A 14811-nucleotide genomic window follows, 5' to 3' on the forward strand; every position below is an offset into this window, starting at 1 on the left:
CAGCACACGGAAACGCTGTTTACCTTCCCGCCAGTAAGCGGTCCCTATTTATCTACTTGCACCCGGAGGTGCTTTCGAACTGCTAGGTTGGCAGGCGCTGGGACCGAGCAACAGGAGCGCACCCCGCCGCGGGGATTTGAACCGCCGACCTTTCGATCGGCAAGCCCTAGGCGCTGAGGCTTTTACCCACAGCGCCAAAAACCATATAAAAAAGTTAAACACAGACATCAATTAACCATTGTAGATGTGTTCTTCATTTCCTTCACAGGCCTGGTGGAATAGAAAAGTTTTCGTCAGGCGTTTAAAAGTTGAAGCAGAAGGCGCCTGCTGAATCTCTGTTGGCAGAATATTCCACAGGCTTGGGCTGATGACTCTAAAGGCTCCATTTCTTGTAATCAAGTGAGCCTCGCCAATTTGGGGAATGATCTACAACATTCCTGCAGATTATTTTAGTTATTGCAGATTATTTTAGTTAGTGATCAAAATGGGATATAAGGGTTCGGGTGATCCCTGAGGTACCCTGGACCCAAGTTGTTTAGGATTTTGTAAATACATACAAGGACCTCTTGCTGAGGGTGTCACCAGTTTAGGAGAGTGAAATAACTGAAAAGTGAATGGCAAAGGCTGGAGTTATATGCTGATTCATTGCAGTGTTTCAGGCTTCCTCTGGTACATCTGGAGCTGATTCTTGTCAGAGAGGGGATACTGTGCTAGATGTACTAACCACATAAGACTGATCCTTTGTTTTTATGTAGCAGAGACTCACATCTCCTTGCTAGACCCTCACTAGAACCAACTTGATTCTCAGGAAATTTGTGACCTGAATTCTGTAGCTTAGAGTCTGGTAATTAGAACCATTCCTATCGCTAGGCTGTTCCCGAAAGCAGAGCTTTGGTTTGTCCCAGTGGCAGTTTGACACACAGCACTTTAGCTACGTTTTGTGTGTGTGTGTATGATTTCGTATTTCAGCACATAATCCAAGCCCCAACTCCTTTTATGAAAAAGAAAACAGATGTGTAGCCTTTCAGCTGCAGTTGCAATTGCACGTTACCCAGAGTTCTGCAGAATGAAGTATTCTTCCATTATTTTCTTACTTGCTCAGATGAGTAGCAGGCATTTAAAATGCTGTATTTATTGACTTCTGATTTTAGCATCTGATGAAAATACGACAATCCTGGTTCAGGCTGCCAGTACATTTATGCTTGTGCTGCTAAAGCAAGCCATCAGTTATGTGGAAGGCACGCATTCCATATTTTGAGGGTTTGTTCTATTACAGTCAAACCTAGAAACCTGTAACTTTTAAAAAGTCTATTGTGCTAGAACAGTTGTACAGCTGCAGCTGTATATGTGTGCACATTTGCACAACCAGCTATATACTCCCCCCCCCCAATTATTTTCCAGTGCTCCGTTGAAGGAAGCACCTAATTTTATGCCTTGAATCTTACTGGCTTTTTTACATGGTATATATCTCAAAATTACTCTTCATTGCAGGAGAATTAAATAATACCAACCAACACCAGCCAATCTGAGTGGCTAAAAAGGCTTGCTCTAAAACGAAATGATACATACTTGGGGTTTAGTTTCCAAGTTAAAAACAATAATGTGTTGTTATTACTTTTTTCAGGAAAAAATGCAATTAAAAGTTCTGAAGGAAAAAGTGTCTTTTGCCAGCTCTGTCCATCAGTTCTCATTTGCAAAAGCTGCCATGTGTCCTTATTTTGGGATGTTACATTCTACAGAACATATATTGCCCATAGAACAGGTGCTGAAAACTCCCTTTTGTCCCTCGTTTCTGGCTAGCACTGGATTTCATGCTTCCCTGCTTAGTAACATTTAGGGTTTGAAAGACATCTTGTCTGTACCTGCAAGGTTCCTATATCCTAGGGCAGTTCTGAAAGGGACGCAGTGGCATTAGACCTAATGATGAGGAACTTGTAGCTCTCCAGCTGTTGTGGGATTATGGGAGTTGTAGTCCAGTGATGTCTGGAAGACACAGGTTCCCTACCCCTGCTTTAGTTCAATTCTATCTTACATAAAGACCAATGCTATAGATTCACTGTGTTTCTAAAATTAGAAATGTGAAGGCTCAAACGTGCCTGCAGGTCACTATCCTGCACTAGAAACCTTCCACTGAATTCTAAATGTGCTCATAATATATGTAGTTATTCATCAGGCGGCCAGTATAGGTACTCTTATTTATGATTACATGACATGTTCAAGGCTGAGCCCTGGGCTAAGGTTGCATCCTTTTCTCCTGACAGTGGTTCTGTGCTATTGACAGCTGGAGGACATGCAGAGATGCAAAAGGAATGGCTTTCACCATTCCCAGCAACCAAACTGTGAAGCTGTTGGCTCCTCTGTTGGATGGGGGGAACTGAGCCCTAGGTTCCATGGCTGTCCTTGGTGAGCCACAACACAAGTTTAGTTCTACTGGTTTTAGCCATTGCTCATAACAACTTGACACAAATTCAGCCCTGCTGCAAGGGAAGACATAACTGTAACTGTTTTTGGCTACCTATAGAAGAGACCCCATATCACAAAAAGGCACCACATCCTGGGAATTGCAGTGAAGGCTTTGGACTGCACAGCCCTAGGATGTCTCAACCCAGTTGCCCTAATTACACTGAGATACAGTATAAACATTTTGCATCTGGCATCGCAGAAATTTAGGCTTTTGGTCTACTCTAAATCAAACCCTACAAGCTAGCAGGAACTGGAGTAGTTAAATGCCCATCTCCTCACATGCAGTTCCGCCAGTAATTATTGTCGTGGTTGTTTGTGGGTAACAAAATATCAGTTTTGCATGTTTAATTTACTTAGAAGTAACTCCTACTTAAATGCAAAGGGTTTTTGCTTCTTAGGTGCGTCCTTGCAACAAACTACCCAGTAGGAAAAAGCACTTCAAGCTATTTCAGCACGCAACCCCAACCCTTTCATTGAATTAAAGCGATTTGGGCACTAGATTTGCGCAGATAGAAGAAACGAGTGAAACCTCCCAACGTGGCGAAGTTTCCTTCCTACCAGGGATATTTGCAAGACCAGGAATAAGGCAGGCTTTGAAGCTCTCCATCCCGCTTAGATGGGGGTGGGGGGAATTGGCCTTTTTATGTTTTTTTGTTTTTGCTGTAGAGCCCGAGAGTTCTTCCATGGTGGGAGAAGACCTGGTACTTCCCAGCCTGCTTTACTTAGAGTGGGGAGCTTTTCACCCACCCCTCTTCTTCTTCTTCTTCTTCACCATCATCATCTTTAAGGGCGGATGGCATCACCTCCCACCGCAGCTTTCTCTCCTCTGGTCTTTCCGGCTGCCTGGCGTCCCCTTCCCTCCCTGGGATTTACCTCTTTCTGTCTGGGTCTGTCTCTCCCTTTTGTTTTTCTCAGCCTAGGCATGGCAGATCCCTCCCTCTTTCATGCGATCAGAGCAGCCCCTGGAGCGGGGGAGAGAGGAGTGGGAGTGGGGAGGGAAGGCCTCCTCCTCCTCCTCCTCCTTGGAGAGGAGCTTCTGGGCCTCTTTCTGAAAGGCACAGGGAGGTGTGTGTGCGCGCGTGTGCGCGAGAGCGAGCGTGTGTGCAAGAGCCGAGCCTCCTCCATGCCCCAACAGAGGGCCTGAGACAGCAGCAGGAGCAGCCATTGTTCAGGGAAAACCTGGCAGACAAAGGACGGGCTTCCTCCTTTTCACCGAAGCCTTCCTGTTTCCTTCGGCGGCCGCTCGCTCCGCTAGGCCTCTCGGCAGCCGCCGCCGCGCTCCGCTCCCGCCTGGTCCAGTTGCAACCCGGCTCCTGGCCTTTTTCTCAATTATTCTTTCCATTTTGAACTTTCTCTCTCCTCTCCCCATGGCTGGCTGGGAGTAAAGCACCCTCGGGCAGCAGGGATGTTCTGAGTTCCCGTCTTGCCGCCGTCTCCCACTTCTCCCCCCACCCCACCGTCCCGCCCCTCGCCCGCAACAGCGACACTCCGCCACTTCTCCCCAGGTAAGGCTCGGAGCTCGCCGCTCGCGCTCGGATCAAGTTCGGGGGAGGTCCGCCAGGCCGTCCCGGGTGCCTGGGAAAGGTCCGGGGTGTGTGTGTGGAGGAGCCGGCGGTGGCGGCGGGGGGCGGTTCAATGGCTTCTTCCTAGCCACGGCTCTTGCATGGATGCGGCGCGGCGAAGGGCTTCCTCCATCCGAGCATGTCTGCGCTCCCAGAGCCATGTGAGGATTGGGAAGGAGCTGTGCTGGGCAGGAAAGGCAGAGGGATTGAAAACACTCCGGCTTGCCTTTTGGGTGGGTGGATCTCCCAACGAGGGGGTCTTCTTGTTCCCAGCCTGTTTTTTTCCTTTCTTCTGGATTCCTCTCTCTCTCACACCCCCCCCCCCCGCTCCCGGTGTCTTCAGGCAGTGACATTAGGCCCTACTCTCCTCGGAACAGAGTTGCAAGCTGGCCCTTAAGAAAGAGGGGGTGTGGGAAGGGAAAGGAACTGAAGGGGTAGATGGGGGCTTCCTGGGTCTGTGGGCTTTGCTTAGTAGCAGCAGCAGCAGCAAAGATAATAAAGTTTCCTTCAAGGTGTGTATGTGTGTGTATGTTTGGTCAGTGGGCAAGGGAGGCCGCCAAGACACGAGTGAGACCAGAATTCTTTTTTAGTGGAGTTTACAACTCCCAAGCCTGCTGTTTTCAAAACAGGGGAATGGCAGAATCTCAGAGTGTTAGGAAGAAATTGTGGGAATGAGTGGGGGGTTTTTTTGGGGGGGGGATAGGTCCCTGGAGATAAGCAGCACTAGGGGTCACAGTGTGCATGATGGGGTCGTTTAATTTTTCTTTGCCGGAGGCTGTTCTCCTGCTGTCACTCTGCAGCAGCCTTCCCTGGCCTCAGACCCTTTCCTTCTGTCTTGCTCCAGCTTCTTTCGGTAAACCAGAATAGCTTGTATTTGGCTGAGAGCTCTTTCCCCTGGAAAACCAGTTATAAGTTTTCCCAGTTTCCAGGCTGCTCAGCGAGGCTAGAGCTGGACAGGAGTGGCCTTTGCATATCCAGTAGGTCGGAGTTGGGATTCTGTCAGTGTGGAAGCTCTCTTAACCAAGCCTTCCCCTTTTTTATGCATTTCTTAAGTTTCAAACAAATATTCGGACTTGGGATAGGACAGTAGTTCCTGGGGAAAATGTGGGGAGTATTTTCAATTAACCTGTCATATTCTGTAATTCTTCTTAGTATTCTTGAGACTAAACAAGCTTTGTAGCTCTATCAAACCCTGTCCAGGGGGCAAAATTTGCATTGGACACAATGTCTTCAACTTGGAAGAGCCGGCGACTTGTACCCATATGAGTTTATTTACTGTGGTCCTTCCCTAGTGGAGAGCACATTTGTCTTGGGATCATTAGACACACTGGCTAATTCTAATCTAGACCCTAGCTGCTGGTTGACTCAGAACAGGGTAAAGAGGTGGGGATATGTTGAGCTCATGAAAGAGAATTCTCATCTGCACTAGGCTTAAATGAAGCCTTCTACAACCTGGTGCCCTCCAGAAGTTTTGGACTGCTAACCTCAACCCCAGCCAGCATCATCAATAGGCAGGGAGAAGAGGAGAGATAGCCCATCTGCAAAAATTGGAGGGCACCAGGTCGGGAACAGCTGCTTTAGTGTGTCTTGGGACTGTGTACTGAAATTAGAACATGTCCAGTTCTTTACAGACTCTTGCCTCAAAGAGGCCCTGCATACCAGACACTAACACTGTTAGTGTAGACAACTCTACAGAACTTGAATTTCCAGTTTAGTGTCTCCCTTTGGTTTCTTGCAAGTCCTCAGAACAGGGAGAAGGATTTGTTAAAATCTCAGCTAAAGGTTTGACAGACTACCTTGTGGCACCTTAAAGACTAAACACATTTATGACAGCATACATTTTTTGTGGACCAAACTCTGTGGTGTATATGAAAGTTTGTGCCATAATAAATGGGTTAGTCTTTAAGGTGCCTCAAGACTTTACATTTTTTGCTTCAACAGAGTAGCAAGGGTATTGTATTCACTTTAGGTTTTGTTATTTAGGTGCTTGGTCTCCAGACTTTGGGAAGTGTGTGTATGTGTGTGTGTGCGTTATTTGACAGCAAATCATAAAAATCTTTGGACCTCTGTTGTGTGTTGACAATGTCAGTATACATTGTGGAAAGATAGATAAGGGATGAGGTGCAGTTTCTCTAGAAGATTTGGTGAATAGAGGCTGCAATCAAGAGCTGCTCAAGGGGCACCATCTGTCCTCCAAGGTTTAAGTTTCCCCATCTGGGTAGTTATTCTGAACATGGGATGACTAAAGCAGTGCTGGAAAGCAACAACCTCTCCATGACAGACTGGCCACATGCAGTGTAAAGCACAGTATTGTGCTTCATCTGCACTGAGCCCAGTAGGGAGTACAAACAGGTCAGTAGGAATCATTTAAGGAGGCTGAGAAAAGCAAAGAATAGGTCAACAGCCAACTTATTAATCTCCTTAGTCCTTTGTTATAAACAAGCCGTTTCTATCTTTTCTGCATATTTGCAGGGCAATTGTTGTGAGTTTATTTGGAGGAGTATGCTGGTAAAATGTTTATGTTAATACTGCCAAAGGAGATGTCTGATACTTTGGTGTCTCTCCTTTTCTGGAAGCATCAATGAAGGAACTGAAGAGGTCTCCCCACAGTGGATAATCTCTTGTTGCTGGGAAGTTTTGAATGCACAGGGATCTGTGTTTGAGTTTTGTGTCTCACTTGGAACAGTGCAGAATCATAAAGCACTCTAAAGATTAAAAATGTAACTGTGACTCGCACAACAGTGCTATCACACTTTAGGTATGTGCCCTGTGTTTTTGAATGATTGTCAGAGAAACCTTCCTGCCCAGAAATCCCATGAACATTTTCCATTTCACCCATCAAATATACCCAAGTTGAGCATATACTATACATGTGACAAAATACTCCTGTCTGTATTACTATGTTTTTGTGTCACCTTATGCAGTGGTTCATTCCCCCCCCCCAACTTTTCAAATCCAAGCAGTTGAAGAGCTCCTGTCAATTACAGACTATGCCCATCATCTTTGTCTTATTGTCTGGTCAGTTCCAGATTGCTTGAGGGTCTCCTGTTGTAGAAAGAGGTCTAGTGGGCATGCTGCTTCTCCATGTTGCTCTATCTAGTTGTCATGTAAAGTAGAGGGTTCTCTAGCTATTGAGTAGCACCATAGATTTTCCAGTAGGAATTTATTTGGGAAAGGGGAGCTTCATTTATTTTTTACATGATTGTAAGAGCACCCGGATTTCAAACTATTGTTTAGAGCAGGCTATGTTGTAGTATGATTGGGGCCTGCTGGCTAAACATCACAGCCTGGATCTGCACAGGAAAACCTGCTGATTCCACTATCTCCCTCAACAAAGCTCAGTGTTGCAAAACAAAACCATTAGTGATTAGGTGAGGGATTATCAGTTCCCCAAAGCTGTATCTTCTTAGCTCTGTCACACCATCTCTCGAACATGCTCAGTACTGATTCAGATCTATTCTGTAGCTTTTGGAAACTGATCTAATGGAAATGTGGTTTTTCATTGTGCTTCTTTATTTTGGTTTAGAATTCCACAGCAGAGAGTCCTAGCCCAGACTCCGCAGGTCCTTGGCACTGGATTTAAGGCATGCCATCCACTCTCCAAAGCACTGTGCTACTGCCAACCCACGGGGGCTCATGGTTGCACAGCACTTTGCTGATCAAGCTGACAAGTATAATTTAAAAAGCCCACAACTCACACTTTTATTTCCTCTACTTCTTTGTCAAGGCCTTTCCAGTTGTATAGAGGTATATATGCTCCATTTTGCTTTTTGAGATCTCTCTTCCTTTCCATAAGAGTATTTGGGCCAGCTCATGTAAGGGTTAATTCATTTGGAATGTAGAATAGCTTTTGGAGGTTATAAAGAAATGGCAATAATGTACATACAATTGACTAGCATTGGGAATGCAAATAATGGATGTGCTTGCCAATCTCCAAAAGGGAAGCTGCTCAGCTTATTCCATGGGTAAGAGGCATGAGCCCCAGATGGTAGTCCAGCTCATCTCATGTGTCTTACCGTGGGTGGAATGGGAAGAGATATGTATGATCCCTCTTCAGCCTTTATACTGGAAGCATGAACCACTGGCACATCTGCTGTGCTGTAGTACTTCATCAAATATGCCTGTTTTCTCTCTCCCTGTGGCTTTTAAAAAGATAAATAGGACCACCCTTTCTGCACCAAGAATTTAGAATTCCAAAGTGGAGTACTTTGGGATTCTACCTTGGCTTTAAATGTTGGTTGAAGTGTGCAGGCTGTAATCCTGTAAACACTTACCTGGCTGATAGACCTACTGAGCCTAGTGGAGCTAGTGAAATAGATAACCATCTCTTCAATTGGCCACAATTTTGCCTTTTTCTCCTGGCTTAACACTGTTGCATTATAGGGTTTGAGGCATCAGACTGATATAAATGTGGATGCATAACCTCAGAAATAGTGTAGACTTCAAAATGGGCAGCACTGATAGTAGGACAAAATCTGGAGTAATGCACATTACTTTAGGGAAGATTTTCTCCAGCTTTTGATCCTTAAAACAGCAGCATGGGAGATCACAATCCTTCTACCTCTTCTTTCTTTGTCTCTTTTTTATTTGCTGTGTTTCTGTCCTGTTGTCTCTTAAGCAGAACACATAAATGAAAGAAAGACAGAGGGCCTTCCATCAAACTTACAAACTAAAAAGACAAGACACACAAGGGAAGAGGGATAAAATGGTGAGCTGTAAGTAGACAGTTTTAACTCGCGTGTGCTTCTTTCAGCTCTCCAGTCTCAGGGTTGGAGCACATACTGGTGTTTTGGAACTCTTAGTGGAACGTTATGCCTTATACACTGCGGTGCGTTACATCTTCTGAGTGTCCAGGAAACTTAACGGGAGCCAGGAAGCACCTATTTATAGTGCCAGAAGCAATGCTGGGATAACAAATTTCAGTGTATCAAAGACACGGCAGGCCAAAGTTGCAGGCCCAGGTGATCTTCTGCAGAATGATAGTTGAAGGATCTCTGCAGCAAACTAGTGGTTGTGGAAACTTTGACTTGGACCCTTTTGCATTTGATACTGCATTCTACTTTCCATCCGTTACTTTTAATATTTGTTAAAGAAAACTCTTCCCCCTCCCACAAAGCTTGATAAAATTATCCCAGCCCCCTTGTTGGCATGTCTCCTGCCTTACATTGTATTATTATTATTTAGATACCAAGATGTTAATAAGTTATGAGAGTCCCTTTCGTGAATTGCAGGGATGGGGAGCCTGTGGTCCTTCAGGTGTTCTTAGACTCCCCTTGGTGGCAGCCAGCATGGCCACTAGCCAGGAGTGATGAGAATTCTAGCTCAACAACATCTGGAGGCCTGCAGATTCCCCAATGCATTGCAATCCACACAACTCTATATTTCTCTTAACATTTATCTGCACCAGTCCTGCTTACCATTCTATCCCTGCTGCAATCATAAGACCACTTTTAAATATATTTATTATTTTAGTTATTATTTGCATTTGCTGGTCACCTTAGACTGGATGTTCTTTAGGTGCCATGAAGCAATTAGATTTTAAAACAGAATTTAAAGCACAGCATAATGCAAGAAAATTCAGTATAAAAGTCTGATACCAAACAAGGAGAATAAAACATCACAACCTTTCTCGCCTTCACTGGCTCCTCATTTGCTTCCAGGCCCAATTCAAAGTGTTTGTTTTGACCTGCAAAGCCTTACACTGACCGGGACTTTGGAAGATGGCAGAAGACATCCTTCTGTATTTATCAATCCATGCATTATGACCTTCTAAACTGTTTTGCCTGAGTCAGTCTGACATACAAAGAGTAGTTGCTAAAGAAGAGGACCTTCTCAGCAGAGTCCCTTCAGTGGTGAAAGGCCTCTCAAGAGTGGCTCACCTGATACCCACATTAATGTCTTTACAATACCCTAAGAAGGATCAGGCCAATGGCCCATCCAGTCCACATCCTGTTCTCCCAGTGGCCAATCAGATGCTGTGGGAAACCTGCAAGCAGGACCCAAACACAAGAGCACTCTCCCCTCCGTATTACTGCCACCAACTGTGGAGGCGGAGCTTGGCCATCATGGTTTGTAGCCACTGATCCACCAGACAGACTTAGTTGTTCTCCAAGGCCTTTTAACATCTTCTAGCATTCCTTTACATTGGCATTCATCTGTGAAGCCATCTTATCTACATTTAGATGGGGTTGTAGCTGGGATGCCAACCTAAGCTGGTGAAAGGCACTGTGCACCACAGATACCACTTACACCTCTGATAAAAAGGATGGATTTAAGAGTGCCCTCAGGCTACAAACATGATTCTTCAGAGGGTGTGCAACCTCATCTAGAACTTCATGTTGGAAAGTGAACTTCATAACCCCCTTTTCAACATGGTATTTCTGTTGGAGTACAGCACCAGGGAAGAGCAGCCTTCTGGCACCTTAAAAGATGTGCACCATCTTTTGTGGACTGGGGTCCACTTTATCAGATACACCAGTGTTTCCCAAACTTGGGTCTCCAGCTGCTTTTGGACTACAACGCTCAACATCCCCAGCTACCGGAACCAGTAGTCAGGGATGGTGGAAACTGTAGTTCAAAAACAGCTGGAGACCCAAGTTTGGGAAGCACTGAGATACATGAAGTGCTATTCTATGTTTGTAGGTCAGTATAAACCTGATGGTAGAGAGAGGAAGAAGAAAGCAGCGAAGTCATGGTGAAATGAAATGCAAAAATGTAACAGCTGGGCTAAAGCTTAAACGTATGCAAAGTTTACCATTCACAAAACAGTGTTAAAGATAACAAAAGCACCAAGCACCTGATTTTCTAGTCCATGAAAGCTTATGCCATAGTAAAATTTGTTAGTCTGTAAGGTCATACACAACTCTTTGTTTTTGTTGCAACAGACTACCATAGTTTTCCCTCTGTAAATGGCTAGAATACTCAATACCAGGGGTCAGCAAGCTTACTGGATGATGGGCCAGTCCACGCTCCATCTGTTGGAGGATGGGTCGGAGTGTGTGCGCAGGCCCACTCTTCCGGATCAGAGGAGTGCCCATGCGCACATGGTATTTCCAGCGCTTCTCTGACCCGGATGTGTGCCAGAAATAGTGTGTGTGCATTCGCATGGGCGCTTCTCTGTCCCACACACATGCTATTTCCGGCACACATCTGGGTCGGAGGAGCGCCTGTGCGCACGCACACGGGTGCCATCAACCTGGAAGTCAGTCCCCACACTGCGCCACACCAGTAAAAGTGGGGGGCAGCAAGGGTCACAATGGGCCAGATAGACGAGCCCCATGGGCCTTAGGTTGCCAACCCCTGCTCAATACGCACAACTACTAAACAAGGTTTTTGTATGATAGGAAGAGCATACTTAGCTGCCTTATATTGAGTCAGACTATTAGTCCATATTGCTCAGAATGATTTGCTCTGACTAGCGGTAGCTGTCTAGGATTTCAGACAGGGATGCCAGGAACTGAATTTAGTTTTGGATTTGGTATTGCAGATTCTGTAAGGGGTGTCATAACAACATAAGCAAAGCCTGCTGGGTCAGGCCAATGACCCATTTAGTCTAGCATCCTGTACTCATAGTGGTCAACCAGATGTTTGTGGGAAACCCTAAGCAGGACCTGAGCACAAGAGCGCTCTTGCCTCCTGTAGTTTCCAGCAGCTGTTATTCAGAAGCATTGCTGCCATCAACCACAGTGTCAGGCCCCTTTGTAGTGCACATTAACCACACTAGGACATCATCCTGCTGAAATGGTCTTAGGAGTAACTAATATAAACTTGCACCATCATGATCACTGATTTGAATTTCCCTTCTGTTCCTCTGCAGCCTCCCTAGTTGCAGCTGTGTATTGAGCCTTCCTAATTCTAGCCATGAAATGTGTGCTGAGATATGAAGGTTCTGAATGCTGCTTGTCAAATGTGATCAGGTTAGGGCTCTGACAGACATCCAGGAGAAAGGAGCAGCTACTGCATGCACGGCTGTACATGCTTCGTGAAGTTCAAAATCACACATAAATGAATTTGATCAGGATGACCCTATTGCCAGTGGGTAGAAGAGAGGTGACTAACCCCTTGCCCAGGGACCTAACCTGGTCTGCCAAGGAATTTGTCTATCTGTCTTCTCGGCTGATCTGCACTGGAGCAGCTGAGGAGGTGGAGGTATATGTGTGCTTCTCCTATGACTGGGGGTACAGAAAGCGAGAGAGCGCACTTGTGAAAGTGTGGAGTGGTCCACTTTTACATGCATCCATCACTGGCCCTCAGGTTAAAAAATGTTTTCCACTCCAGACTAGAAGATATTTAGGTTCCAAGTAATTTTAAGCTTTCAAGTTCATGAGCAACCTATTTCCTTTTCCCAAAAGGCTATTCAAAACTTTGGAGCTCGTGGATATTGTGCCCCACAAACTGTCCCTTTGTAGGAGCCAGAATGCTGCTGTGTTGGGTTACTTTCTTTGTCTCATTGGCACTAGTCTGCCTAATTCAGTTATTCTAGGAAAAGCTATATGTTTGGTCTCCAATCAAGGGCCAAGTGCTCAGCTGCTCAGAGTGCTCGGGAATTGCTCTAACTCTTTTTTGTGATTTCTGGCCTGTGACATTCCAGCTGTGTGCTGGAGCCTTGGTGCAGAAAGCAGAGTTCAGGTCATGCATTTGGCATTTTTAACCTTGGATAGCAACTTTGCTTCCTCAGTTACACAATGCTTTTTAAGCATTTGTCTTGCATCTTCATGTAAGCCAGTTAAGTTTTCTCTGGTGCAGTATATTCCAAGTGCTACTGCTTGTCTTTGCCCTATGGCCAAGCTGCAGTAGTAATCTCTTCAGAATCCCCAAACTCATCACAGTCTCTGCACTAACCTTCTTCCTGGCTGATGCCGAACAACCCTCATTGCTAAACTCTTTCCTCCCTCACAGCAAACAGTTCAGCAGGTGAAGCTCTTAGCCATTGTGTGGGTTTTTCCTCTACTCTCTGCTGTCCATCCCCAGATGAATTCATCCAGCATCACACCTCCCTCCCTTTCAGCTAAACCATTATCACTACACATTTATTCGAACACCTGATAACATAATACTATTCTCTATTAGATGACCCTTTCTCTGGGATCCAATTCTAGGTTGTCTTCTGGAACATCCCTACTCCCAACATAGTCTGTTCTTAAAGAAACTGCTATGCTTCTTTGTGCTCCAGGGAAGCCGAGTGCAAATTCACACAATCCTGTTTGCTTTGTGATAATTCTTGCAGATGAGTGACAGTAGTAAACATCCAGCCAGGATGATTAGGTATTGCAGATACACCAATCTAACAAGGCAAGCATATAATTTCATAACTTGCAACAATGGATTTTGTGAACCGTCAGTAGCTGGCACTTGATCCTTGAAGTCTGTAAATTTTGGTTGCATTTAAAACGGGGGTTTGAGCTTTTAAAGGCTACTGAATGTATTGTTTTTATAAACTGGTCCTGTGCCCACAGAATCCACTGCATGGAATGTGTGATTCTGTAGGACCACCAGAAATAATGATTTGGAGATCACAGTGTGACCTTGCTGGAGCCCAGATCTTTCACTCCTAAAAATTAGCATTCAAGGCACAGGAAGGAAAAATACCACTCCCAGAAACTCCCTTCTGGGTTTTTGCTCTGAGTCTAGAGCCTTGTGTTGATCCCCTGGCCTGCTGTGAGTTTGCTCAGATAAGGGTCTTGCCTGCCAGCTGGATTTAGTTCCTCACCTCTTTTGTGGAACTTATAAAGTAATATCCTTGCTTCTGGGACAGTGAGGCATCTTGACTCAACCCATCTGGAAAACCGCATAATAAACTGAGCCAGTGACTTTCAACTTTGATGTGCCTACCAGCTAGTATGCTTTCAAGGTGGCTCTCGTCAGAGCACATGGCTGTCAGTCCTAACATATAACACCTCCGCAAACCCAGACCAGATTTAGACAAGGCAGTAGGCAAGTGAAAAACATTTATACATGCAAGGTTTCCCATAGTCTGGTGTCCGATTTAAAGCGGCCTTAACTTGTATGCTGCCCCCACAGATCTAGTGCTTGCGCATGGTGTGGCCTCCATCCAAACTGTAGAGTTCAAAAGGTGCATGAACTGAGGTCAACACATGGGTTAAGAACCTTTTGGTATGATGCTGGACCATATGATGCCCTGTTTTCTTTCTTAAGTGCTTTTTGCACATCTTTGAACCAGGCCTTAGTCTTGAAATTTAAAACACCTAATTTTCAAAGACCTGAAGTATGTATGACTCAAAATAAAAGGGCAGAATAGGCTGTATCACTTCATCTGTAGGACAAGGGATGCCATTTATGAATCCTCCCCTCCCCCCCAATGCAAAGAACTTCTGCATGTAAAGAGCTTGCACATCAGAGAGAGAGATTCTAGCTTGAATAATCTCTGTACTTTTGCTAGGTTTTTTGCTTGCTCACCAATACCAATAGGGAACTTTTTTTTTTAAAGTGATCCCTGCAGTCTGAAGTGGTTCATTCTACCGCATCATTTTACTTTTGTTCTGTTCCATATATAGTCCACATGAAAGCGCCAGCACAGAAGTAAGAAGAGGTCTTGGTCCCTTTCTAATGCAACTGTGAGAAAAGAATTGGGGGAAAACCCCAAGGTCTTTGAGAGAGCTTTTGGCTGTTAGCATACTACTAGTTATCTCCATGCAAATTTCTCTAGCTCAGAAGCCAGGTTTTTTTTTTAATGCATCATACTGACACTTGTAACCAGAATGCAATTAAGCAAGTTAAGGAAATTTGACAAATTTGTTTGCTTTGAACTGTGATAGGCTGTTAAAGT

The 14811-nt window shown here is 45.1% G+C and overlaps 1 protein-coding gene across 3 annotated transcripts in view; it reads left to right on the forward strand.

Annotated features, from left to right (window-relative positions):
* LDB1 (LIM domain binding 1) overlaps positions 1–14811 on the forward strand; it is a 61534-nt gene that overhangs the window by 29455 nt on the left and 17268 nt on the right. The window contains exon 1 of one of the 3 annotated variants that reach the window (XM_028730530.2): positions 3447–3968. The exons of the other annotated variants lie outside the window; for them this stretch is intronic. The gene's annotated coding sequence lies outside the window, so the exon portion shown is untranslated. Of the gene's footprint in view, positions 1–3446; positions 3969–14811 lie in introns of those variants that run through there. 3 annotated transcript variants of the gene reach the window in all.

This window comes from Podarcis muralis, chromosome 6 (assembly GCF_964188315.1).
Source record: "Podarcis muralis chromosome 6, rPodMur119.hap1.1, whole genome shotgun sequence".
NCBI classification, from domain to species: Eukaryota; Metazoa; Chordata; class Lepidosauria; order Squamata; family Lacertidae; genus Podarcis; species Podarcis muralis.